Source organism: Euprymna scolopes, chromosome 26, assembly GCF_053919585.1.
Source record: "Euprymna scolopes isolate OS-2025 chromosome 26, ASM5391958v1, whole genome shotgun sequence".
In the NCBI taxonomy this organism is placed as follows: domain Eukaryota; kingdom Metazoa; phylum Mollusca; class Cephalopoda; order Sepiida; family Sepiolidae; genus Euprymna; species Euprymna scolopes.
Genome location: NC_136507.1, coordinates 31,027,197 through 31,053,053, shown reverse-complemented (window position 1 = coordinate 31,053,053; position 25,857 = coordinate 31,027,197). Strand labels below are relative to the sequence as shown.

Here is a 25,857-nt window from a genome sequence, read left to right as displayed (position 1 = left end):
AATCTTGGCATAAAAGCCATAGTCTGTTGAAACAGGCAATACGAAGCAAATAGAAAAGTCAATATGGTTGCTGAACACAACAACCGAGCCACATTCATTTATAAAAAACATTGCTTTTATGTTTGAAACAAAAAGTCTATTAATTATTCATAATAAAAATGAAAAAGAAAATATTGTAATATAATATTTGTTACTGCAAAAATCAGAAGAAAAAAAAAACGGCCCAAATAATACAGCATATTTTTTGCCTAACGCTGGTAGAAATGTATGACGTCACATTTGGCTGCCATGATGAAATGGAGTTATTCAACATAACCAAATCGTTTCTCTTAGCATAGATTGAAACTAAAAAATGGACGAGGCTTGTCTAGAATGAGAAAACCTGGAAATTTTTTTTTTTTTTTTTTTTTCTGTTTTGTTTTATTCATTGCATTTTAAATTTAAAATGTTTGGATCAACTTGATGAATTAGAAATGTAAAGTAAATTTAAATTCTGTTGATTTTAAAAGCAAATTCAAGTCTGTTAAGTATTTTACGCAATAAAATTATATGATTTGGTTACTAATTTTCTTGATATTGTTTGAGATCAATAGAGCAATATTAACTTTTTGGAAATCGTTAAAAAAAAAAAAAATGCACCATTTCAAAACACCTTTAAAAATATTTTGTTAACAAATCTATTTAATTAAAAAAAATTGTCCATGCTAGCTGGCAGGATGGTTGCTTCTTGTTGAAATTTATTGTTACAAGGTTTTACCATTTTTAAAAATAGCCGTTTTCTGCTGATGATGCATTATGGTCATGCAAAAATTCTAAGGATTATCTTAAAGTTAATATTAATCCAAGGAAGTATGCAAATTTTCAAAGAAAATCTTTTAAAATCATTTTTGTAAATTCACAAATAGATAACACCTATTTCAAATTTATTTTCTTTTTTTCTTTTAACAGAGCCGAGATGAACAAGCAGTTGTGATGTCCATGGCAGCTTTTTCATTTGGTATGTACAACACTAAAGATTATAATGTTTCTCTTTGTTAAATACCATCTCCTAAAATTTAACCCCCCAACTTTCTCCCTCTTTATTTGAATATTTTCATTAAGACCCTTGTTTTCAAATTGTGATGTTTGTACCTTGTCATCAGTTCACTCTTCTTTTGGCCTTTTGTTTTTTAAATTTTCTTCTGAGTGTTAAAGGAGGCTAAGATTATTTTTTAGTAAACTTTGAATTGTTAATCCTGTCAAATACGTTCATCAATAAGATTTGCTCTCCAGTTGAAATTATGCCTTTTCACATATTTTGGCAGTGATTAATTCAAATCTCTTTCTCTCAATATTCATATTGCCGTGTTTAACTGGAGTAATCACGTAGACCATTGTCAGTGGTTGGCATTTCTTTCTGACTTGCAGTTTTGTAACTTATCATTTTTCAAGCTGCGTTTTTGATAAGTATTAGCTGGGGCTGTGATTTGAAACCCCAAATCACCTTGAACACATATGGTGTAGTTTTAGAAGGAATTAATTTTAACTTTTAGGTGCAATTGGTTATATTTTAGCCGTTGGTTTAAGATCAAGTCGTGTGCATAACAGTATAACAAGTAGTATAATTAAACCAATTTAAAAAATAGTGTTAAAAATGTTTTATTAGATGGCTCTATCTTTAAATTCAATTTCAATCACTGGTTTACAGATGTATGTGGACTTATTTTTGGTAATTATTGTACCAGATAGAAGATATACACGTATCTTACATTCGTATATACATGCAGTCTGTTGAACGAATATATCTAGGGTGTTTATCACTTAAGGCAAACAAACATCACAATTTGTTATTAAGTTGCACCAGGTACTAGAAAATTTCTTAGCAGTTATTTCAGGTTATTTATAAGTGAAAATTGTTTTAGATATTTTTTAATTGTTTGTATAACTGACTCTCAAACTTTGGATTAAATTTTATGCAAATATTCCTATAATAATGCTTAATAACTATTAACAATTTTTTTTTGTTTCAGAACTTAAAATATATAATTAAAATATATTTAAGCAGAAAACTTACTCCTTCTCTCTCTTTTTTAAAGATTTTCATGTACTCCTCTCTCTTTTTTAAAGATTTTCATGAACATTAATTTTTTAAGGATAGAAGAAAAAATTTGAAATATTTCAAGGTTTCTTTTCATGGCTAAGTAGTAAGCAGTTAATTCCTTTTTCAGTCATATAAATTATGAAGATGAAATGAGTTTTGGCATTACTCCCAAGCAACTTTTTTTTTTATTAGTTTTTAAAATCATGTTCTAGCAAAAAAAAAAACAAGAGTATAAAGATAAAATAATAGCGTTGTTTTTTTTTAGTAATATTTGATTTTTTTTTCAATAAATTAAAATTATAAACTGGATATAGAAATTTAAAAATGGCCGATAGACAGTGACATAAAGTTGAAAATATACAAAGGCAATAAATAAAATTCATGCATGAAATAGTAAATATTACTACTAAAATATCTTTTGATTTAATTATTTTAAAGAAATTTGCTCTTAGTAAATTTTATTCATGGGTAATGATATTAGTACTTTATTTTATGTAAGCGTAATTTACTCTCATTTCATAATCCGAATGAGATGAAAGATCCATGGAAATAAACTATTCAAGAGAAATCATCGTCCAATCCCAAGCTTCCCAGAATTTTAATAGTTCTTTGATGTTCACCGTAACACGGCCATTCCTCAATTTGCAGTAAATGTTTCTTTGGGGTGTCTGCCTATATTGAGAAATATAGATAAGCAAGTTGGCCCTTTATCCCATGTAGTTATCTCCAACTTTCCAACTTGAGTTAATTCGGACCCATGGTGAAATTGGTGATTTCTCCGCCATGGATTCTCACGATGTCTGCATGCTATATTTCAATTCAGAATATTTTTAAAAAATTATTTTCTGCCCCCATGTGGTTTCATTTGCACACCAACTTTATTTCAAATTACTTGCCCTCCCTCTCTCTTTATCTTTAGGAAGATTGAATGAATGTGAGGAGGGTAAGGGGATAAAGAAATATGTGACGTGACAGGAGGGGGTGATGGGATTGTTTGTTACATTTTCACTAGTCATTTAAAATGTGAGCATTTATTAATTTGTTGCTTTTATCCAATCGAATAAAAATTTAATCAAGGAAGGAGGGCGGGAATCTTATGCATTTTAGCTGACTCTCGTACTGGCATCAATACTTAATTACACTCGCGCGCAAGAATATATAAGAGAAATAGGTGTTGAATGTATTTAGCAACTTATTTTACAAGAACATTTATTTTTTTCTATTAATAAACATTTGTTTGAAAATGGCTTCTAAAAGCATTCAATCACTAATCAAAAATGCTTTCTTCCTTCGACAAGACTCAGAGATGGAAGGGTATTACATATTCATGAGAATACATGAAAATCTACTGAAAAGAAAAATTTGCTGCTTAAATATATTTTATGAATCAATTTCTATTCTGTGTTTCTGAAAGTCAGTTGTACAATCATGTTTAAATCGTGTTTTCAAAATGTTCAAAACTATTTGTATCTTAAACTCAAGTGAGAATTGCCAGCATTTGCTGTTTTGTCTTTTGTTGTAATAAATGTCATTAATTTGACCTTTGCTAGAAATTAGCCATTTCTATGGTTGGATCTGCAAAAACAAATCTTGTACTCCTCAAAGCCTCGTTCATAACTTCGAAAAATGTTTTTAAGGTAAGTACTCGTTATACACGTTCGAAAGTCGAATTATAATTTTATTTGGCCTTTTTTTAACAAAAAATCCAAGATAAGTTTTGGTAATCATTAGGAATAAGCAACCATACAATTGCAGTTGTGACGTAACCTGTTCTGGTATGTACGGAGAATCCCAAAGCAGTTTTGAATTTTATGAAGTCTGAAGACAGCCGATACAAATAAGTGATGGTTTCCTTTCAAATTCTGAGGTTTCTGACATAATTGAATACTTCAAATTGAAAAAAGAAAATAAGCTCAAGAAATCAAGACTTGATGATTAAAGAGACCCCTCACAAAGTCAAATAAAATAACAATTCACCAACTCGACAAAATTGGCGCCAGTTAAAATGAATGGTTTTCGTCTTGGAGAAGCATCACGTCTTGACAATCTTCGGGGACTGACCTTCACTCCTAATCTAAAATAAAACACATACATCAAATCTGTTGCCCAGCTTGCTGGAAAAATGGTTGGGTCATTCTACTTCTCCAGTAGATATCTCATTGCCAATGCAATCCTCTATCTGTATAAGAGCAAAGTACATCCTAAAATAGAGTATTATTGCCACATCTTGGCAGCAGCTGCTCAGCATCCACCCTCAAAACCGGTTTTAAAACCTAGTAGTTGATGCCCTTTTCTCTTCTTTGCAACCTCTTTTCCCACAGAAGAGACATTGCAAGCCTGTCCCTGCTCTATCGTTATTTTCATGGCAAGTGCTTATCTGAGCTCCAATCTTTGATCCTCCTCCCCTTGTCAGACTTTCACCAAAAAAAAAAAAAAAAAAAAGCACTCTTCTAACTACAAATACAATTTCCAATACTCCCCATCTGTGCCTAAATCTAAACGCAGATTCAATGAACAAACCTTTTTTCCTAGAACTGCCTACCTGTGGAACACTGTTCTACTGGCTTGCTTCCCGGCCAATTACAATATGGTAGCTTTCAAGTCCAATGTAAACAAGTTCTTGACTGAGGCGTCCCCATAAATAATCCAAATTCTACCCAATCTACACCATTACTGTATAACCACCTTACATTCATTAACCATTATCCTCGAGTGACCTTCAGGCCTAGATAAGTTATTACACCTTCAAAAAATAAATAAAATGAAAACTATCATAAGTATAGTAACGGAAGTTTTTTTAAACAAAAGTCAAACATGTAATGTGCATCTTTTGCAAAAATGTAATTTTTTTAAAAAAAATTTAATATTTAAAAATATCTTTTTAAAGTTATTTTATAGTTTCAGCATAGATCATGGCAGAAATGATCTTGAAAAAGTTTGTCTTGTATATTTATTTCATATAAAATATTGTTTTGTTAAGAAAAATTTTAATATCATTAGAAGCAATCACAGACTTTTTTGTCTCCGATTCTTATAATAAAGTTTTACATAACTAGCACTTTCATATTTTGTATACAAAATATTTTTAAGATTTGTTAGAAATCGTCATTTTCATCTATATAATAAAATGTGGTTGCATTTCAGCAGACAATTTATTCAGAAAAATCGAGTTAGAAAAACAGAAACATAATAAACCTTGTGTTTTTCATATGCAACTATTTTGCTTTCTGTAGAAGATTGCATAAGTTTTTGCAGGGAAAAAGGCTTTCTACAAACGGATTTTATCTAATCAAAATCTCCAAGGAACCAATCTTATAAATTGGTAGGTTAAAGCAAAAGCCATTAACAGCTTTATTTGATAACGTTCGGTGTGTCGAACATGCTTTCCTATAAGAAATGACACAATTCTTCTGAGGTTGAAGTTATAGTTGAACAAATACAGTTCCTTTCTAGATCCTAAATAAAAAAAAAAAAAAAAAAATGCTTAAAACACTGTCCAAACAAGAAAAAAAAAAATCTATTGTTGATTTTATACTCAAGTTTCTTTGTCAACACTTCTGTTTTGGAAGTCTCCGTCCAAACTCTGAATTGAAGACGTAAGTATTGAAATTTTATGGGTGCCTTTTCCTAATTTTACCCACTTTTCTTTTGAAAAAATTGTATTTATAAACCTATTTTCATCATCAAAATTTTTGCTGATATTTAACCCTTTATGACCTGAATTATGATGTAGATGATTAAAAAATATTGCGAATTTTAGTTTAAAGGATAATGATACCATGATTTTCTTCAAACTGAAAAAATAATGAAGTTCAATAGTTAAACTACCACTGAAAATTTTTGCATTTCATAAACTTGAAAGTACTTGAAAAATGTGTTTATGACAACAAACAAAATCCTCAACTCTCTGAGACAGATGGTGGCATACTGAATGTAAGGAATGGACTGTTGCAATCTGGAGGTATCTGGCATCTACCCAGATGCTGAACTAATACGTACACGACGTGTTTGAATCAATTTCCACTTTATGCCGTTATATTAATTTATTTACGACTGAACGAATTAGTTCAACCAAGTCATAAAGGGTTAATATATATTGCTTAAAATGAAAATTTCTCTTATAAACTTCCAACGTGTATAACAGATAAGTTGTTTTAGAACTCAATAATAACATTTGCTGACTGGAAAAATGTGGCGGAAGGGCTTTTTAGTCAAATTACAAATATGATCATACAAATTGTACAAGATAGTAAGTAGATGTCATGGTTTTCTTGCTGGCATTTATTCTGCCATAGCTAGAAATTGTATTTTAGAAATAAGACCTTGTTAATATTTCATGTTAATTCAGTTTTGTAGTTGATCTTCAAGATCATTTCTTATGTTTTTTTAATCAATAAATCAAATGAAAATAGGATTGTAATTTTGTTACTATAATTTTAGTTATCTGTTCGATGCATTTATGCTTTTTTTTTTTTTTTTTTTTTTTAAATCATACCTGGTGCAACGATTTTATAAAAAATTACCCCCATTGCATATATTGGCAAAAATGTTTTTAAAATCCCCAAACATTTGATGTCATTATGAAAATAAAAACTATGTTCATTGTCAGCTTTTGCTGGTCATATATATGTAAAGTATGGTCACTGGTAGCCTTGTGTAATATGTGTGAATGGTAGATGATTGTTATAATTTTGTTGGTTTCAATTCTAGACAATTTTTTTTTAATTAAATGCAGTAATTTTATGTTTATTTGAGTCTTGGCTAATATTGATTTAATTGGGCTTTTTAACCAAACAGTTTAAACTTGAATAACTGTACATTAACACATTAATTGAATTGAAATCAACACTGATTGCTTGATTCTTCAAAAGTTGAATGCAAGTTTTAGGTTTGAGTTGCCTTGAGTTTTGCTGCTGACATTCAGTTTCTTGCAGATGAGAGAATTTTGGCCGACATCATGCTGGTGATCACACTGGCGACAAGATGGCTACTGAAGTTTGCTGGGATATATGTATCCAACATATGAGGTGGCGACCTGTAAACTACCATTTCTCCTCCTTCTCCTTCTCCTCTTGTGTTCTTTATCTTTGCTGCCCTTAGTTTTTTTTATATTAAAAGAAAAATAATAAAACTATGGTATATTTTTAATGGTATAAAATAAATTTAAAAAATAAGCTAATGATCACATTTAACTTGACCTATGTTCTTGCACAACAACGATTTTTAATTAACAAACAAACAAAAATGAATTCTGCAAATTTGAAAGACTCTTGCAACATTAGCTTACAAATATGGTAAACATTGAATTTTGTATAAGCTTTTTTTTTTTTTTCTTTTTTTTTTTTGTAAAGCTATAGAAAATTGTATTTGTAGTTTGTTTTTTTAATATAAAAATTATAAACTTTGGTTATTTTTAAATAATTCATATTAAATAGATTTTCATACATTTTCAGTTTATCTTGATATTCATTGACATTTTAATGTGTACAAAATTGTACATTCAGAATTTACTTTAAAGTATTTGTGCAATTGTGGTGCGAATTTATAGCCAAAAAAATTCTGTGTAGGCATTTAAAAAAAAAAAAAATTTTTTGTTAAATATTATTTCATGAAGACTAATTTTAAGTTAAAATCTATTGAGGAATACACATCTTGCATTGCAAAATACACAACTTAAATATGTAAACATTAGTTAAAGAATAACAAGTTATCCAAAAATGGCAGTCTTTTGAACCATAAGCTAATGTTTACGTACTTAAAGCCTATATTTCGATACAAAATGTGTATTTCTCAATAAATTTTAACTTGTAAAGATTCCTCATAATATTTAACAAAAAATTTTTTTTTAAATGTTTGCACAGACTTTGTTTTCTCATTATAAACTCACACCACAATTTAGTGACTTTGTGAAACATTCCTCAAAATAGCAATTCTCAAGACAGTAAAAGGTTTCCTTGGCTTTGTTTGACTTCTAAAATGATTACCACAAAATTGACAAAACTATAGAAAATAAGATCTGTTTAAAATTAATGTTTGATGTCCTCAAATGATCGACTAACATGTAAAATAAACTTTTCTGCATAAGTTTTCAAATAATGAAAGCTTTTATATGTTTTTTTTTGAGTTTTACCTTTTTTTTCTCTTTTTTTTTTTTTTACATATGTATAACCAATAGATTTTTCTGTAAAAATAAGTTTTTAATAAAAAAAATATTAATTCTAATGCTGTAATTACTAATTTTATACAAATTTCTAAGAGAATCTGAAATTAAAAATTAATGATTGCCTTTATATATATATATATATATATATATATATATATATATATATATATATAATTATGCCAGCCAGATTTTCTACTTCATATGTAAGTAGCTTCTGTTCTAAAATATCAATATTTTATTCTGAATAGCCATTTCTTTAGTGTTGGCCCATGTCATTAAAAAGAAGAAAAAAATGTAATTCACTTTAATAATTGCTTTGCAAATACTATTATTCTTTTGGAATATCTTGTGCAGAGAATGCCTTTTTTTTGCAGCAAATGTCAATTAAAAGATCAACTTTTTTCTATCAGCATTAGATTTTCTTACAGGAACATAGCACTACTGATACATTTTTTGTTTAATTACTAAATAACTATTAAAAATTCATAATTTCATTCAAACAGAAATTACTGTGGAAAGGAATAGATAATATCTGGAAACTCGATGTCAAAATAAGTCCCGTGACACATCGTTCATATTCAAGGGGGAGATAACTCTTTTTTTTTTTTTTCTTTTTAAATCAAAGAATAGAATAGAAGTAGGCTAATCTTACAACAAAAATTTCATTTATTTTTCTGTATAAATTTAAAAATAAAAATTATAAACTAAAATGACTTTTAAGCAATCCTGGATAGATGCAGCTCGTATTATGTAAAAAAATTGTTTGAAATCCTTTTCATTAGATAAAATACTAGTGATATTTAGAATTTGTATTGATGATTAAACTATAAATTATGATACGGACCCATGGTTAATACAGTATTTATAACAGTTGATAAACACAAATATGATTTGTCTAGAGATCGAAGACTTTTTTAAAAATTTCCCAAAATAAATTCTTGTTAGAAATTAGTTCACATAAATTTTAGATTTATTAAATGTTTATCTTTGCTTAGAATTTGTTCATGCCTTTTTAAAAAATATTCTAATTTGAGTCGAGTCAAAAATTTCCAGCTTAAATTGAACACATTTCATCAGAATGTTCACATTTTCTTTTCTATATAGATATTATTATACTAAAATTAACTCTTTTTCTTGTTTCTTAGTAATAAGGATGTATACGAAATAAATTTAAACAATTATTTGTATGAAAATGTTTTCATGTCATGAGTTTGTTTTCCTGTAGCAATCAAAATGTCAATGCAATACCCTTTATCTATGTCACCTAATTTGAGTAGATGGTTAACAAAAACTGATAGGCAAAGTTTTTAAGTCACTTTTAAGGAAATAAAACTTTGTTGCAGTTGTGTTAGTTTCATTATTTACACAATTGGTGACCTTAATGTAATCTGACAATTATGCTAACAATTACCTCAAGATCCAGGATTGGCCGTTGGGTTGTTGGTTGGTTAGTTGTTTTTGTTTTATGGCATATAAACCTTTTTCAGGTTATTTAATGCCGAATCTAGTTATTTTGAGGAACGATTTTTAATGGGGGTATATTTGTTTTTTTTTAAGTCAGATTCTATTTAACCCATACTTGGGACCCTAACAGGTACTACCAATCCGGGTCAGAGTGGACCTGGGAGCAATGGCAATTAAAGGGTGGCTCCACACTCCCCATCGTTGGGGCCTCACCATCGGATATAGTTTTAGGTCATATCCAGGACCTTTAATGCTGGGAGTCTAAAGTTTACTCCATTTGGATCTAATGATCCTATAATTTTTTATTTTTTTACACAGATATAACTCCAAAATATATTTTTTCTTCCTTAAACGGAAGGAGATATGGAAATATATAGAATGTTGAAGCAGGAATTAATCAAGCTTCCATTTGAGAAAATAATTTGTAGAGCAACTGCAAAATGCTGAGTTAGGGAAGATGTACCAATTTCTGGGAGAAAATAAGCTGAAGACATGATGAAACAGCAACTTTGCAGAGACTGTCAATCAATGTTGGCATTGAACGTCTCTCCAACATGGCCGATAGAATTTTGGAAGTGGCTCTTTCTAATACTTGGATAAAATCAATTACAAAGTTACCTGGAACACTACCTCACACCTAGCCAACAAGAATCAACTCCATTACTAACTACTAGCCTGGAATAGTTAAGTTGACAAGCGATTTTTGACAGATTGTAGACTTCTTTTTTTAAAACCGTTACTTTAAATTTTATCGGAAGGAAAATTTTCATGTAGAATTATGTTATTTGAAGATTGAGTTGTGCAAGAGCATTAGGAAATGCCTATTAGCTGCATATCATGTTATAACACTTTCCCATTTATTTTTCTCTGAGTGTTTATGAACACATCGTATCAATTCCACATCCATTGAATAACAGAAGGCAAAAAAAAAAAAAAAAAAAAAAAAATCTATCAATATTTCTTGCTTGAATAAGATTTGCATATTGGTTTTGAAAAAGGCCATTTTATTAATTATTCAAGCTCAAAACAATTTGAAATTATTTTTCAATTTGAACTGCTTGGACAGTAAAATTATTTTTCTCATGTTTTAAGAAATGAGGAAAATATGGTCTCTTTATTTTATAAGGGACTTTTTTTTATTTATTTATGTTTTTAATTTTATACTCTGACTATGTAAGATTGGAAAAACTTTACAAAAAAGATCAGAGTATTTTATTTAATTTTTCGTTGCCAGAAATTTCTTTTCTGCAAAGATTTTCTGTTAAAAGTGTTTGATTTTCCATCTGATTTATCAACACAATTATATTTTGATGACTTCTTCATAAGTCATTTATCTGAATGTATTGTACCATGTGTTTATGAATATTCAGAGATCAATGAAGGGTTCTTAAATTTTGCACACACTGAAAAATAAGACTGAAACAATTTGTTTTCAAAGGATTCAATCTGCTATTTTTTTTCTTAAGATTTTTAAGCAAAAATATTTTTTTCCGCTGAATGTTTTGATTTTATGATGAACCATTTTTTTAATTCGTATAATACGCAGAAAATTCTATGTAAATTTGTGAGATTCAATAGGATCATTTTGGAGACAGTTCTATGTGAATATAGAATATTATACTTGAGTTGAGATATTTTTAACACTTTTAAAAAGTGATGTGATAGACAGAATACAGATTGGGCAAGAAAAGTGAAAGTAATACTTTAATTTTAACCAAAAAATTAATACGTCTGACTGAAAATTAAATCCCAAAATCCTAATTATTTGATCTTAATGAAATTTCCAGTATTTATCGAAATGGAATGCAAACAAAAATTCAGCCCAATCACTTGCGCTAAAGTCAAAATGCTGCATTTCAATTTGATTCAACTTCACACAATAAACCATTGTTTTTGTATACTTATGTATATGCAACACTGGTTACAATGTTAGCTAATTTGCATATTGGTTTTGAAAAAGGCCATTTTATTAATTATTCTTTGATTTTTTTTTTTTTTTTTTTTTTAAATTATGAATATTTACCATGTGTTCAGATGTTCCTTTCTTTAGATTTTCAACAAATTATAATCTATTTCTAAATTGCAAATGAAAGGGCAAATTTATTTCTTTTGCTTTTGTGGTCACATTTAAGAGATAAATTTGTAACTACCAAAATTTTAATGTTTATCAATAAATGAAAACGATTTATCTATGAATATATGAAAAAGATTTTGTTTTGTGTTTACAATAAAATTATGAATTAAATGTTTTTTAGTTTAAATTAATGTTTCCAGTATTAAACTCTGCAAATCAAGGGGGCAAAGCCAGCTAGTTAATAATTGTTAATATAAAATATTTATTTTATTTAACAACAAAAAACACACACACAGTCATCCACATACAGTACTGTTTCACTGTATCATAGCTCATCAGTGTGGCTAGATTAGCAACTACCTCAAGGCAGGATTAAAATTCAACTGCCTAGGTGACAGTCAGCGCTTCTCATCGTTGCACTATTTGGTGGTTGCTGCTAAGATGGGTATGCGAAATTACAATGCTTAAACATTGTTCAACCTCCTTATCCAATGGAGTTTTTACCATATGCTTTTATACTCCCCCCCCCTTTCTGTTTTCATAATCATAAACTTTCATAACTGTTAAAAACTTTTTTATGCAAATATGATTCAATTCATATTTGTAGTTTTTTTTTTAATGCATTAATCTGCAAAATTTATTGTATATTTTGCAAACCTCTTTCTTTTGATGAGAAGAATTGCACTTTCCGAAACTGTGGAATAAGGTCTTTCAAGTTTATCTGTACTCCTTGTCGGATAATTAAGAATTCTGTATACCTTCTTTAAAGGTTTTTAATGTTTATTTTTGAGAATTTTAATTAATTTTCAATAAGATATATATATATATATATATATGAGAGAGATATTGCATAAATGCATTTCATCTTTGAAATGCACTTTTACACATTGTTGAAAAACAGTGCCCACCTTTACAAAGCAATGTGAGTGAAAAAGAAAGTAGCAATTAGTGTTTAAGTATTGAAGACATTTAATTTCTTAAATAAATACTTTATATTGACGTTTATTAATTAAAATACTGAAAATTTTATTAAAATTCAATAATTCTCTGATTTGGGATTTTTTTTTTTTTTTTTTTTTTTTTTTTTTTTTTTTTAAAGACATTACTTTCATTTTATTGCTTGCTTCTGTTGTTAATGATTGATTTGAATGTTGCTCATGCACTTCATGACAAAGGATCTTCCGTGATCAACAATTGTGGAAATATCCAGTAATGAATTTTCAAGAATTGGATCAACCATTATTAGGTTACATTCCAACAGGATCTGCCTGCGCTTATGATTATTTTGTGAACTTGCTTGATACAGAATCAGTTTATCTTGTGTATTGGTTGTTGAATATAGACATGATTTGCCAAATGAGGATGGTTATTCGATATTAGTGAGAGGGTACGGCCTCATATATGCTAAGTACCTGCACCTAATGTGGCATTAATCCTGAACTGGTTGAACCAGCTTTCTCCAAAGGAGGAAGTTTCTAAGAAATATTAAATCAACAAGTAGTAAATTTGATTGGTTAGTTTGATCGTGAAAAAATAAAAACCCAAAAAAAAAACGTGTAAGGCTCGGTTTTTGTTTGGTCAATTTGAAGTTCAAATCTGAATCATTTTTATCCTTACCTGAACATGGAATCAACAGAATATTTTTGATGCTGGTGCATTAGGGTGGCAATCAAATATGTATTATGTAGCTAAAGATAGCACAGATGATACTACTCATATTGCTGGCCACAGATTGGATGATTAAAAGTGACTCGTTCAAGAATCAATTCTTTTATTATTCTCGCCCAATCTCTTATTTTTTAGCTTATGTCCTAATTGATTGATTGATTATATGTCCTAATTGATTGATTGATTATATGTCCTAATTGATTGATTGATTATATGTCCTAATTGATTGATTGATTATATGTCCTAATTGATTGATTGTTGAATTCATCATGCAGAATTATTATTTTTCTGTCATGTCGAGCTGTTCCTTCTTGAACATTTCCTGAGTTAATTTGAATAAATTACAAAATAGTTGTTTGAATGGAATAGTGATTTTTTTTCTTTGTTTTTTTTACATAGCATTCACCCAATGTGAGTTAAACAGGTTTCCTCCAATGGAGGAAGTGTCATAGAAATTCACAAGCGATCTGCAGTCGCATGTATATCTCCGGTCAGGAGAGATGACAATGTTAGGTTTTTGCAGTTCTTGTAGGGAGCTGTCAAATTCCTAGATACGGTGCCTGGTATTTGAAAATGGTCACCCATCTGGTACTAACAAGGCTCAGTGTTGCTTAACTTCAGTGATGTTCCGTATGATTATGCTGCAATAGTATAGTCATACAAAACTTAATGCTAGTGTTTTTGCATTCAATCTCCAGAGAGGTTAAGTAATATTTTTCAAACACAAAAATCATTTGACGCACTTTTATGCGTTTGTGTCTGTTGCATATTTTGCATGTAATGAAATGTAAAAAAAAATATAAAATCAATAAATTTGTTGGTTTTTCTTTCGCAAATGAAATCCAAATTATTCATAAAACAAAGCTGAATGCTTCGATTTTGTAACACCTGTGCTTCAATTTATAAGAATTTAAACACTTGCCTTTTATAGACAAATCACAAACAATTGGCGATTCACTCGAAAACAATTCTGATCTTTCAAAGTAATTCACAGATGTTACTAATCTTTCTCTACTCTATCATTATTTTCATAAAAGGTGCTCGACTGAACCGCAATCTCTGGTTCTTCCTTGGGAGACATTCACAGCAAGAACTTGTCCTCAAATTTTGTTCTGTCATCATTTTCAATCTTCTCATAATATCACGATTCAATTAATGATCCTGTCGTCCGATTAACCCTCATCCTCCAAGGGTTTTTCACGAAAGACAAATGCAATTTAATTCTAAAGAATATATTAAGATGAGTGAACGCTCTCCTCCCAACAAAATCGGTTCAAAGTGAATTTGTCTAAAACACTCAAATCGATGGCCTTGGCTCTTTTTCAAAATAAAACATAGGAACCAATGGGTAGAATTAATTTGAAAACTGCCGTTCTAATATTTCTTTGCATAACTAATTTCTATAGAAATATTTTAGGCTGTTTTTAATCTATTTATCTTAATAATTATAAAACTTTGTGGACCATCTGGTCGTCCTTGTTTGTTTGCTTGAATCTTGTCTTCAATGATCGGGTGATTCCATCTTTTAAAAAAGGATGGACAGGTGAATTTTATATATATATATATATATATATATATATATATACTAGCAATACCTTGACCTTGAAAAATAGTGTGCACCATCTCTAGGTCAGGTTGGTTGGTTGTTTTTGTTTTATGGCATATCAACCCTTTTCAGGTTATTTAATGCCGAATCCAGTTATTTTGAAGAACAATTTTTTAATAGAATTTTTTTTTTTTTTTTTTTTTTTTCCACGTCCGTTTCTATTAAACTCATAGTTGGGACCGTAACAGGTACTACCAATCCTGGTCAGAGTGGACCTGGGAGCAATGGCAATTAAGGGGTGGCTCCACACTCCCAAAGCTCGCAATCTGGGGCCTCACCATCGGATATAGTTTAAGGTCATATCCAGCACCATCTTTAGGTCAGAGACCATCATCATGTCAGGTTTGGTCATGATCGATCGAGTAGTGTGGGCTGTAAGATATATAGGCTACGGCCTTCACCATAACCTTAATCTTGAAAAATGCTGCCCACCATCCCTAGGTGGGGGACCATCGTTATGATTGGTCCATTGGTGTGGGTTGTCGAATGTTTGTACATACAAACACACATGTTACTCCTTTTTTTTATATATATATATATATATATATATATATATAGGCAGCCAGTCTGCTATTTAAATATTAAAAGTGCTTATCATTTTGTCTTGTTTGGTTTGGATTACCGCATCACTTCCACTTAACAGATTATGGGATAGATTGCTCTCAAGCCTTGTTAAAGCAATTACTCTAGAAGAAACCCAACTTTCATCAGATGAGTGCGACAATGTATAGATGCAAGGTTAGGGTTTTCTCTTAAAGTAAATGAAATCAATTTGACGCTATGAATTTATAAAAAAAAGCCAGCATATCTAATAAGAACAACTGTCGGAATCGTTTCTTTATTAAAATGTGAAGAATTCTTGTTGAACAAATTGTTCTTCAATAATGTAAAAATGATTCATCACTTCTCAGCATTTTTTTTTAACTGAGCAAAAATGAATCCTAAGAATGTTGACTTAATTATTCCAGTCTTATTTATTTCAGTTTAAAAAAGTTTAAAAACAAAAAGAAAAACTTAAAGTGATAAATTCATTGGGAAATGGAAAAAAAAAAAAAAATTAATATAAAAATATTCCTAGAAATACAAGCATTTTTTTTTTTTTTTTTAATTCAAATCCCAAAAATTAGGGTTTTTTTTTTTTTTTTTTTTTTTTTTTTTTTTTTTTGGTTTCTTTCTAATCTCCCAACTACTTCCTCTACAAACCTTTTTGTGCTTGTTTATTTGTAAATGCATAAACCGTGATTTTTTTTTTCGAGATTTTATGTTTTGTTTCTTTTTACTTTTAGGTGCCAGTGGTGGACTTGGCTTCTATGCACTCATTGGACGTAGATTTCCCAGTCTCCTAAGACATGGTCTCGGCATTCCTCTGGGTATATAGTGTTTTTTTTTGATTACTCAAATTTATGTTCCTCTATTTTATAGCAATAATCACCTCACATTTCATAGTCTCACATGATTCCACAGTAAATGCCAATAAAATCATTGGAATACTTATATGGTTATAATGTAAGATTTGTTCTTTGTCCCTCTCAGAATCCTATAAACATTTTTATTTTTTTTCTCAACAGCATTTGGAGGTGTTGCTGCTGTAGGAACATACTTGGCTATTAATGATGTTACCCCAAGTGACATCAGAAGAGCTTACTTTCGGGTAAGTCATTATGAAATAGCTTTAGATTTATAGAGTTGTTTTCTAATTCATACATTGTTTTCATTGAAATATTAAGTTAGTGCAAAAATAATGTGGTTTTTTGATGGTCAACTATAAAAACATTATTTTTGTGCCAACCTAATAAAAAAGGCTTTCATTGACTTTTTGGGTTTGTGTTTTTGGTCTCCCGACAAAAGAGGGATTGGACCTAGTAATTCACTCCCATTCATTTGTTCACACTTTTCTCAATGACTACGCCTTGAATTTAAAAAAAAAATTTGCACAAACATTAATCATGATGAAAGTAAATTTTTGCCCAACGGATGTTCTGGGATACCCCCCTCCCTCTTCCCTCCAGGTATCATTATGGGGGTAAAATTGCCCTAAAATTGTTTGCACTTTTCTCATTAATCACTCCTCAAATTTTTCACTCGTGCTCATGCTCAGCTTGTTTTATCAAAGATTGTGGATAGAAAATAAACTTTTTTTAATGAGTCATCGCTTATCAAGGCGCAAAGGCAACTCCGAAATAAGGTTTATGCATTTGTCAGATGATTGATGAGACCGTACCATGATCAGATTTGATTAATAGGATGGCTTGACAAGAATTTGTTAACATTAGACTTGAAAGTGATCATGTTGTAGTCAACTAAAGAGCTTCTTAGGACAGATCTTACTATTATACTAGAAAATTGTGTCAAAAGTGAGATACTTTCCAGAACAGTAGAAAGTTGTAGAAGTTTATCAAAGCAGGGGGCTTTTTCAGTAGAAAGCGATTCATTTCAGCTGGGGTAAAATAAGGATTTGAGTGTTGGTAGTGAAAAGAGAAAGTAAAATTAGTCATTACTCCAGAGAAAGAACAAGAAAGATCTCCCTTATTAATGCTCTTCAAAGTGTTGCCATAAATGGTTGTCATTTACACAGATGTCTATGAATTATCTTAAGACTGAAAGATCATTGAGGATCAGAAAGAAGGTTGTCTCCAACATGAGTCCTTGAAGCATGTTGGTATTGATATTATGTGTTTCAGACTTCTGCCCATCAATAACTACTTTTATAGACCTATTAGAAAAAAGGATTGGATGGTTGAAAGGACATTTCAAAATATTCCATAGTTAGCCTGTGAAGCAAACCATTATTCCAAACCCTACCAAAGAGAAATGAAGCGCTATCAATAGAATCATTGATCCTGTATGATCTTACAATCAGCACATCAGCAGTTGATTTTGCAAGATAAAATCCATATTGCTTGCCACTAAGCAGATTGCTTTTTGCGGGAGTAATTTACAACATTCTTATCACAGATTTAGAAAACTTACTAATGATGGATTGAAGACTAAGATGTAGAAAACACTGTCTCCAGTATTTTTAAATATTGGGCAGTTTTCCAAGATGAAGATGAGGCTCGTTTAAGCAACGATGAAACAGATTTGCAAGAATAGGAGCTAGTTCCGATTGCAACTTTTAAAACACAATGATTAAAATGTTCTCAGGACCACTTGCCTTGCTGGCATGAAGGTATTTGATAAGTTTGGCAACATACCAGATAAAAATAATCTTTTCGATTGTTTTCAGATCCATTAACTATCGAATTGCGATCTAATTCAATATTGAAAATTTAAAAAATAAGCACCACAACCATTACCTATATTAATTTTGATATAGAATTGAATTCCACCATAATGCATTTTGTTTTTTCCTACATATTTTATTTAACTACTCATTTTATTTTTGGTAAATTGTAAATTAAATACAAAACAAACACTCAGCAGTCACCAACCTTATCCCAACCGATCATAAATAAAATATTTTTTTAAGAATCAAAAATTTTATATAAAAATTCTCTTTACACAACGATATGTTGGGAGTGAAACAGTTGCATTTGCAAGTGATTTTTTACAATTGGTGACTAGAAATAATGAAATGCTTATCTTTTGGTGATTGTGTTTGTTTTTTCACCAAGAATCTTCCAAAGCTCCTTGCTGAATGAAAAATGTCTAACATGTCTTTAATAAAACAAGCAAAGTCAAATTATTTGAACAATAAAAGTTTATTATAATATGCTTTTTAACAAAGATTGTTTAAAAACATCTAAAGAAATTCAAATGTTTATACGTTCAAGTCTAAAACATAACATCCAGTACATATTTAGAATCCCACTTATTTTTTAAAATATGCAAAAAATCTTCATGTACATACTCGTCACTGAACAAAGATGTCATATTCCAAAAATCATGTGGGTTTGATTAATAACTTTCTATTTGGCTAGTAAACAAAAATATTTAGTTGTCAAAGGTCATCTTAAGATAAATTTGTCCACAGAGCCCTGCTTTCCTGTATCTTTCAGATCACATCCTTACATCATTCATAGACTTTATGCTGACGACACTACAATCTATGGTCGCACATCAAAGACCGTAAACGACCAAGTTCTCTCTGATTCTCTCTCCTCTTATCTTGAGCACATGGTACAATGGGGAAAGAGGTAGCTGGCATTTAATGCATTTAAAACCAAGCTTCTATCTTTAGATCATCAACGCTCTGATGTTCATCTGGCATCAATTGAACAGCTCTCTTCTTGGGGAGGCTTCATGTTTTGACAAGCTTCTGGGCTTGACCTTTATTCCCAATCCTGAAATGGAACATGTATATCAAATCCATTGCCAAGGTTGCTGGAAAAATGGTGGGATCATTCTACTGCTCCAGTAGATATCTCCCTCCTGATGCAATTCTCTACCTATATAAAAGCCAGGTACGGCCAACGATGGAATGCTGTTGCCACATCTGGGAAGGAGCTGCTAGAAGCAGCTTATCCTGCCTTGACAGAGTTCAAAATAGATTTTGTAGCTTAGTGGGGGATGCCCTTTTCACTTCCCTGCAACCTCTTTCCCACAGAAGAGACGTTGTGAGCCTGTCTCTGCTTTATCCTTATTTTCATGGCAAGTGCTTAGCTGAGCTTCCCCCTCCTCGCTAAACTTTCATGAAAAACATGCATCTATCCAAAATCACTATCAATAATTTCCTACACTCTTTATCTGTGCCTAAACCTAAATGTAGATTCCATGAACAAAGCTTCTTTCTTAGAACTGCTCGCCTGTGAAACTCTCTTCCGATTTCCTGCTGACTACAATCTGATTGTCTTCAAGTCCAACGTAAACAAGTTCTTAATGAACCGTCCCCATAAGTAATCCAATTTACAAAACTCCCACTACTTATGTTTACTACGTGATAATCACAATGACAAATGTATAACATTAATCCTTATCCTCGAGTTGCCTCCGGGCCTTGATAAGTGGTGATTCCTGTGTAAAAAAAAAAAAAAAAAAAAAAAAAAAAAATGACATAATAAATATTTACTGATGACACTAAATTACTGGTCATAGAAAACCAAATTTTTATAGGTCATTATTGATACCATTTTGCAAACTGGACTTGGTTGCCTATTTTAACTGACTTTTTATGCAATTTATGTCGACCAAATTAGTGAGCATAGAAGGTTGAAATTTGAAAGGAATAATTGATTCTTGTCCAGAATTCCTACTATATAAAAAAAAATAAAGAGAAATCTGTATGATGTACATACCCATGACAAAACAAAAATATCATATTCTAAAAATCACAAATTGATTCAGTAGTTTTATTTTTAAATAAAAAAAATCAAATTTTACCAGTATCCGAGAAGTGACTTACTCATTATTTTGGAGAGAAAAAAAAAAAAAAAGAAATAACTCAACAATAATTCATACTTGATAGATTTGTTTTTATCCCTATGAATTCCTATTAATCACTTAAAAATGATTTTCTTTGTAAAAATAATACAACTTTATCAATTTGCTTGTTTTTTGGAATATGATGTTTTTGTTTTTTTGCATGTATGTACATTACGCAGATTTTTCTGTATTTTAATATAGGGGAAATTCCTGGCAAGAACGAAACAATCTTTTCTAAAACCATAACTTCAGTTGTGTAATCTATTTTCTCTTTAATTTGACTTAAAAAAAAAAAACAAAAAAAAAAGTTCACATCACAAGTCTTTTTCTTTACTAAACTTTATCCATTTTATTTTTTTTCAGCTCAAGACGTGACGGGTGTGCTAAGTATGTTCCAGTTATTCCATCCATCGTGTCCAGAATGAAAACGACTCATTATTATGTATAGTTGTTTAATTTTTGGTTATTTTTTCCACCACGTTTCACAGTCTAATCTGATGTTTTGAGTCATTCAAACGAGGACATGACTCTCACAGTCGGTACATTATTTTTCTACGTAATGTTTATCTGTGCGGTCACAGCTGGATTAATGAGAAGGGTTTTTATTCCATGAACACCTGCCCACCACCATCCGAGGGAAAAGGTTAAACCTTCTACTTTAACGTAGTTGTCAGAATAAAAACTGCTAAAATGTAAAGAGTCAAAGGAAATAGAAGTGATAAATGTTTGTCTCCATTTGTGCACCAATTCTTCGGACACATGGAGATCCGCAGATCATTTACGTTGATAGACTAAAGTGTGAACCATCAACAAGTGAAGGAACCTCCTCTCTCTATCTACACACGTATATAATCTTCCTTTTCACCTAATGCATGTCTGTAGTGATATATTAACCTTTTAACAGATTCTCTTTATTCAACCTAACATTATTAAGTAGAGAAAATGTACATTTCTTTTTTATTAATTAAGAGACATATTTCACAGCTGCAACTATCACAATTTCATTAATAATCACTCCACTCATCACAGCAGAAAGAAATGACACTAACAAGCTAGAAGATCCAACTTATGAATTAGAATCATAATTTTGTGAACATATCCCTTCATTTTGCTTTCAAAAGAAATAAAAATGGCCGAGCCATACATGGCTTGCAGTCTGGCTTCTTCCCTAAATATAACGTGGAAAATTCCAAACGATAAGATTTGGCATGCACATCGTTAAATGTCCACACGACTTCAATTCCAAAGTGTTATTTAAAAGAAAATTTCACTAATGGCTCTTTATATACTGTCAAATAAAGTTGTTGGCAAGAAAATTTAAATTTGGTTTGTTTGTTTTTTTTTTTTTGTTTTTTTTTTTTTGTTTTTTTTTGTGCTTATGCATTTAACGAGCTACTGTCTGACGTAACATGGCAATCAGCCAATCACAATGCTGAGTTTCAACTTGATGCGATGCCAGCCCACCCAAGCAGCAGACGAGAATTTCGATACCAATTGGAAGAGAGAAAAAAAAGAAACAGAAAATTCCATCGTTTCTTACTTACAAGAAACGCTGATGCTAAAATAATGAAGACAATGAGCTTGACCATCCTATCTAACCAGCTCCAGACTTCAGAGGCTTTGGTATAGTTTTGCCAGCAAAGAAAACTGATGGCAAGGTCGATGAAGTGCTCAATTTGCGACCAGGAATGTATACACAGCCAAGCGAGCAAGCCTCACAGACAGGTACGGTTGGAGATGCAGCAACGTAAAAATGTCACCGTTGGACAACTATTAGAACAGGGACCTTCTTTGCCAAATCGCGGCTGAGGATCACCTGCATCCTGAAAATTATTTACCGGTAGACTTTCGAGATGGTGACTACAAGAAACCTCCAGCGTGAATGTGGATTGCGTTCATGCTACACAAGTGTTGATTGGAAGAATTTCCTGTGAAACATTTGCTGGGATTACTTTCTCAGGAATCCCTGGAAGCTAGGAGACCCAGGCCATACGGTTGAGATCAAGGAGTCCTTCAACTGCCGAAAACAATGTCAGCAGACTTCTGATACCAGTCTGGGTCTTTGGTGCCGATAACGAGGGTTTCTTGGTGAGGGTACTAAATAGGAATGGTAAAACCCTCCTCCCCCACGAATAAAAAGACATTCTGCCGGGGACTACGGTCGTATCAGACTCTTGGAGGGCATATAAAATACATCCTCCTGAGAAAAATGTTCCTGGCATAACAAAAATAAAATTCCAACTACTCACAGGGATTTGGCAAAAAAAAAGAAAAAAAATTACAAGCTTTGTTTATTTTTTTTACACAAATACTTGCCAAAAATACAAAAAAAAGTTATTTTCACTTTTCCTAAAGTTAAAAAGATTCTTCAAATTCTTTATTGAACAAAAAAAAAAAAAAAGTTACTATTATTTACTAAACAAAAAAAAATTTCTTTTTTTATTGAAAAAAAAAAAAAAAAACGTGTTAAACATTTCTTTGACACACACAAAAGACATTTTCTTCAAACAGTTAATTAAAAATATAAATGAATAAGTTTTTGCTTTTTGTTTTTTCTGTTTGATATTTCTACATTGAAAATTTTACTTTGTTTTTCTTTTACATAGCATTGTTATTTTATCGGCAATGCTCAGCTTTATCTGGCTGTTGACGTGTTCTGGAGAAATCTGAACTGAATGCTGAGTTAAGTCTGGTTAAGGCTACTTCAAATTGTGCCTCCGAACATAAATACTTACTCCCCAAAGCAACAAATCACTGTTGACGTCTCCGGATGCTAAAAAAACATTTTTTCCTTGGATCACTTGTCTTTGAAATTCCTTCTCTGTTTCCGAGTGTATTGACATGCAGAAATTTCAATGTAACAATCCTTTCGCAGTACAACTTCTCTATAAACGCCCATACAAATCTGGTCTCTTATGTCACAGTGGAAGTGTGTCTTGTTTGGGGTGAATTGAAGTAAAAATAAATACATATATTTTTAAAGTATATGTTAAAAACAATTGAAAGAAACATTACATTTTTTTTATATCAAATTACAGTTCTTTTTTTTTCATCTGACAACTTGATGCTAGAATGATAGGACCACAGCTGTCCCTTGCTCAACAACAAATACTGACCCCCAATGCTATTTCCATGGTTTTCTTCTCTTTTACCTTCGGCCGGTGTCATCATCTCTCACACATTGGCACCTGCCTAAGGAAGTATGCACAGGTTCACAGGTATAAAAATAAATAAAATGACTCGCACACAAAATCACAAACTCTGGCACATCCTGCAGATATCAGTTGCACTGTGTATGTGTGTGTGAGACCGATCTTCTGAACACTAACGTCCACATTTGCATCTGCTATCGAAGCTGTGTTCGTCAGTTGCATCAACTCAAATCGATTTCTTTACACCTACATTTGACTATGTCCAACTGGAAACTCTCTTCAACTCAAAATGGTTTTCAATCGTCGCAAACATTAAGATTGTCTGTAAACTATCACAAATTTCATTGTCATTCCTAAGACTAACAATAAAATATATTAACTGATCTTTTGTTTCCCTTAATGTGAGGGATGTGTGATAACATGTGGTCGCTTAACACGAGTATAAAAAAACAAAACAAACTTCAACATTCTTCAAATATCAGTTGCACTCTGGGTGCGTGTGTGACACCATCAACCCTCTACATGTTAACATCCTTTACACACTATGGTCCAGCTGAAAAAATAAATAACATACTACTTCAAGGTCAAAAACTAGCCAACGATAAGTGTTGTATGGATAGATTCCAGCCCAGAAAACAATTCTTCCATCTTTGTCAGAAACATCACTCACGGAATGTGAGGACTAAAGGACGATTAAGTGAGTTACAAGGCTGTCGATATTAAACCAAAACTTCATTTTCGATTTAGCATAACTTTAGATTTATCGTTTTATTTAAAAGAAAATTTTTTTTTTGTTTTTTTTCTTTTAACAAGAAACCTTCATCCATAAAAAGATATAACCCAAGCAAATATGCTGCTACTTAAGGGTGTAGGCAAATTACTAGCATCATCACCAAACTACTGTCTATCTTTGGTCTACAGACTATAAAGTTGATCTATAGGATATTTGGACAAATAAGATTCGTTTTTTTTTTTTTGCCAGTAAAACAACGATTACATTGTTATAATTGGAAAATGACACTTAACAGGCAGAGTCCGACTTGAACTGTCCTTGTACATATGCACAAATATACATTCATAGGTTAAACACCGCCATTTTTAAAGTTTTATATGCTCAACGACATAGTACCGATGCTGAAGAACTAAGTTTTTGTTTCGATTCGAGCCGATGGCACCGAAATCATTTTTTTTTTTTTAATATAAAATCACAACTTTGTATTAGGTACAATTAAATAATAAATAGAAAATTGACTATCATAATAAATACGAAATCTGCATAAATCAAAATATTAGATTCAAGCGTATATTACGATCTAACTACGCCGGGGAGCATTACTATACATTAGTCACAATATAATAATCAATACAGTATTGGCTGTGTAATAATGAATACGAAGGCAATTTATTGAGGGGAACGTAAACCCTGATTTCAAACCTACCCTGTTTTACAGAATACCCACTCATGGGAAAGGCTTCAGGAGTAAACCTCAAGGAAAAAAAAATCGAGAGCAGAGGAAGTTTGAAATTACAACTTCATTCTCCCAGCTCCTGCGACACTGTTTGTGCCAAACTGTATCAGCCTTGCTGTTCCTTTGGATCCATCAGCAATGTAGATCAGGAAGAATGATGTGCGACGTGGACAAAAGCCTGATCTCCATATCACAACGTCCAGGTTAGCATTCAAAGGATATGCCACCCATGATCAAATGACTGATGAAGGCCTACTACTACCACCACCTCTTTAAATACACTGCCTTTTAACTAAGCTCGAAAATGTTTGAATCTTTACCTCATTTTTATCCAAAATGTGATGAGAAGAGTTGGTTGAAAAGTTGTCTGCTGTCTAGTGAGGCCGAGCCTGTACTTATCTGACTACACATATATATACACAGCAAAATCACAATGACACTCATCAGATCATTGAAGATTAGCAATGTTAAGCCTGGCTAGTACCAGATGGGTGACCATTTGGAAAATCTAGATGCTTTATGTGCTCTCTGCTTATCTCGGCATTGGGCACTTGATGAGTGTGGACCCATGCGCAAACGTTTGCTTTCAACGATCCGCTCCCTTAGACTTGCGCAGAAGGTTTTCAAAATAAAAATAAATTTAAAATGAACAAATAAAATAAAAACAAGCACAAAATAAAAGTATAAATGAAATTTATTCAAAGAAAAAAAAGTCAAAACAGAAAACACGCTCAATTTAAAAAAAAAAAAAAAAATGAAAGAAATGTAGTTGTGAAATAAAATAGCACATGAAAAAAGCTAAAAAAAATTTAGTTTCGAT

General features: G+C 31.2%; 1 long non-coding RNA gene across 1 annotated transcript in view; it reads left to right on the top strand.

Moving 5' to 3' along the window:
- Nucleotides 1-21,738, top strand: part of LOC145247966 (uncharacterized) — a 30,316-nt gene extending 8,578 nt beyond the window's left edge. Inside the window, exons 2-5 of the long non-coding RNA XR_013863311.1 lie at nt 949-997; nt 16,342-16,425; nt 16,624-16,706; nt 20,780-21,738. This is a non-coding gene — a long non-coding RNA (uncharacterized LOC145247966). The remainder of the gene's footprint in view (nt 1-948; nt 998-16,341; nt 16,426-16,623; nt 16,707-20,779) is intronic.
- The last annotated feature ends 4,119 nt before the right edge of the window (nt 21,739-25,857 follow it).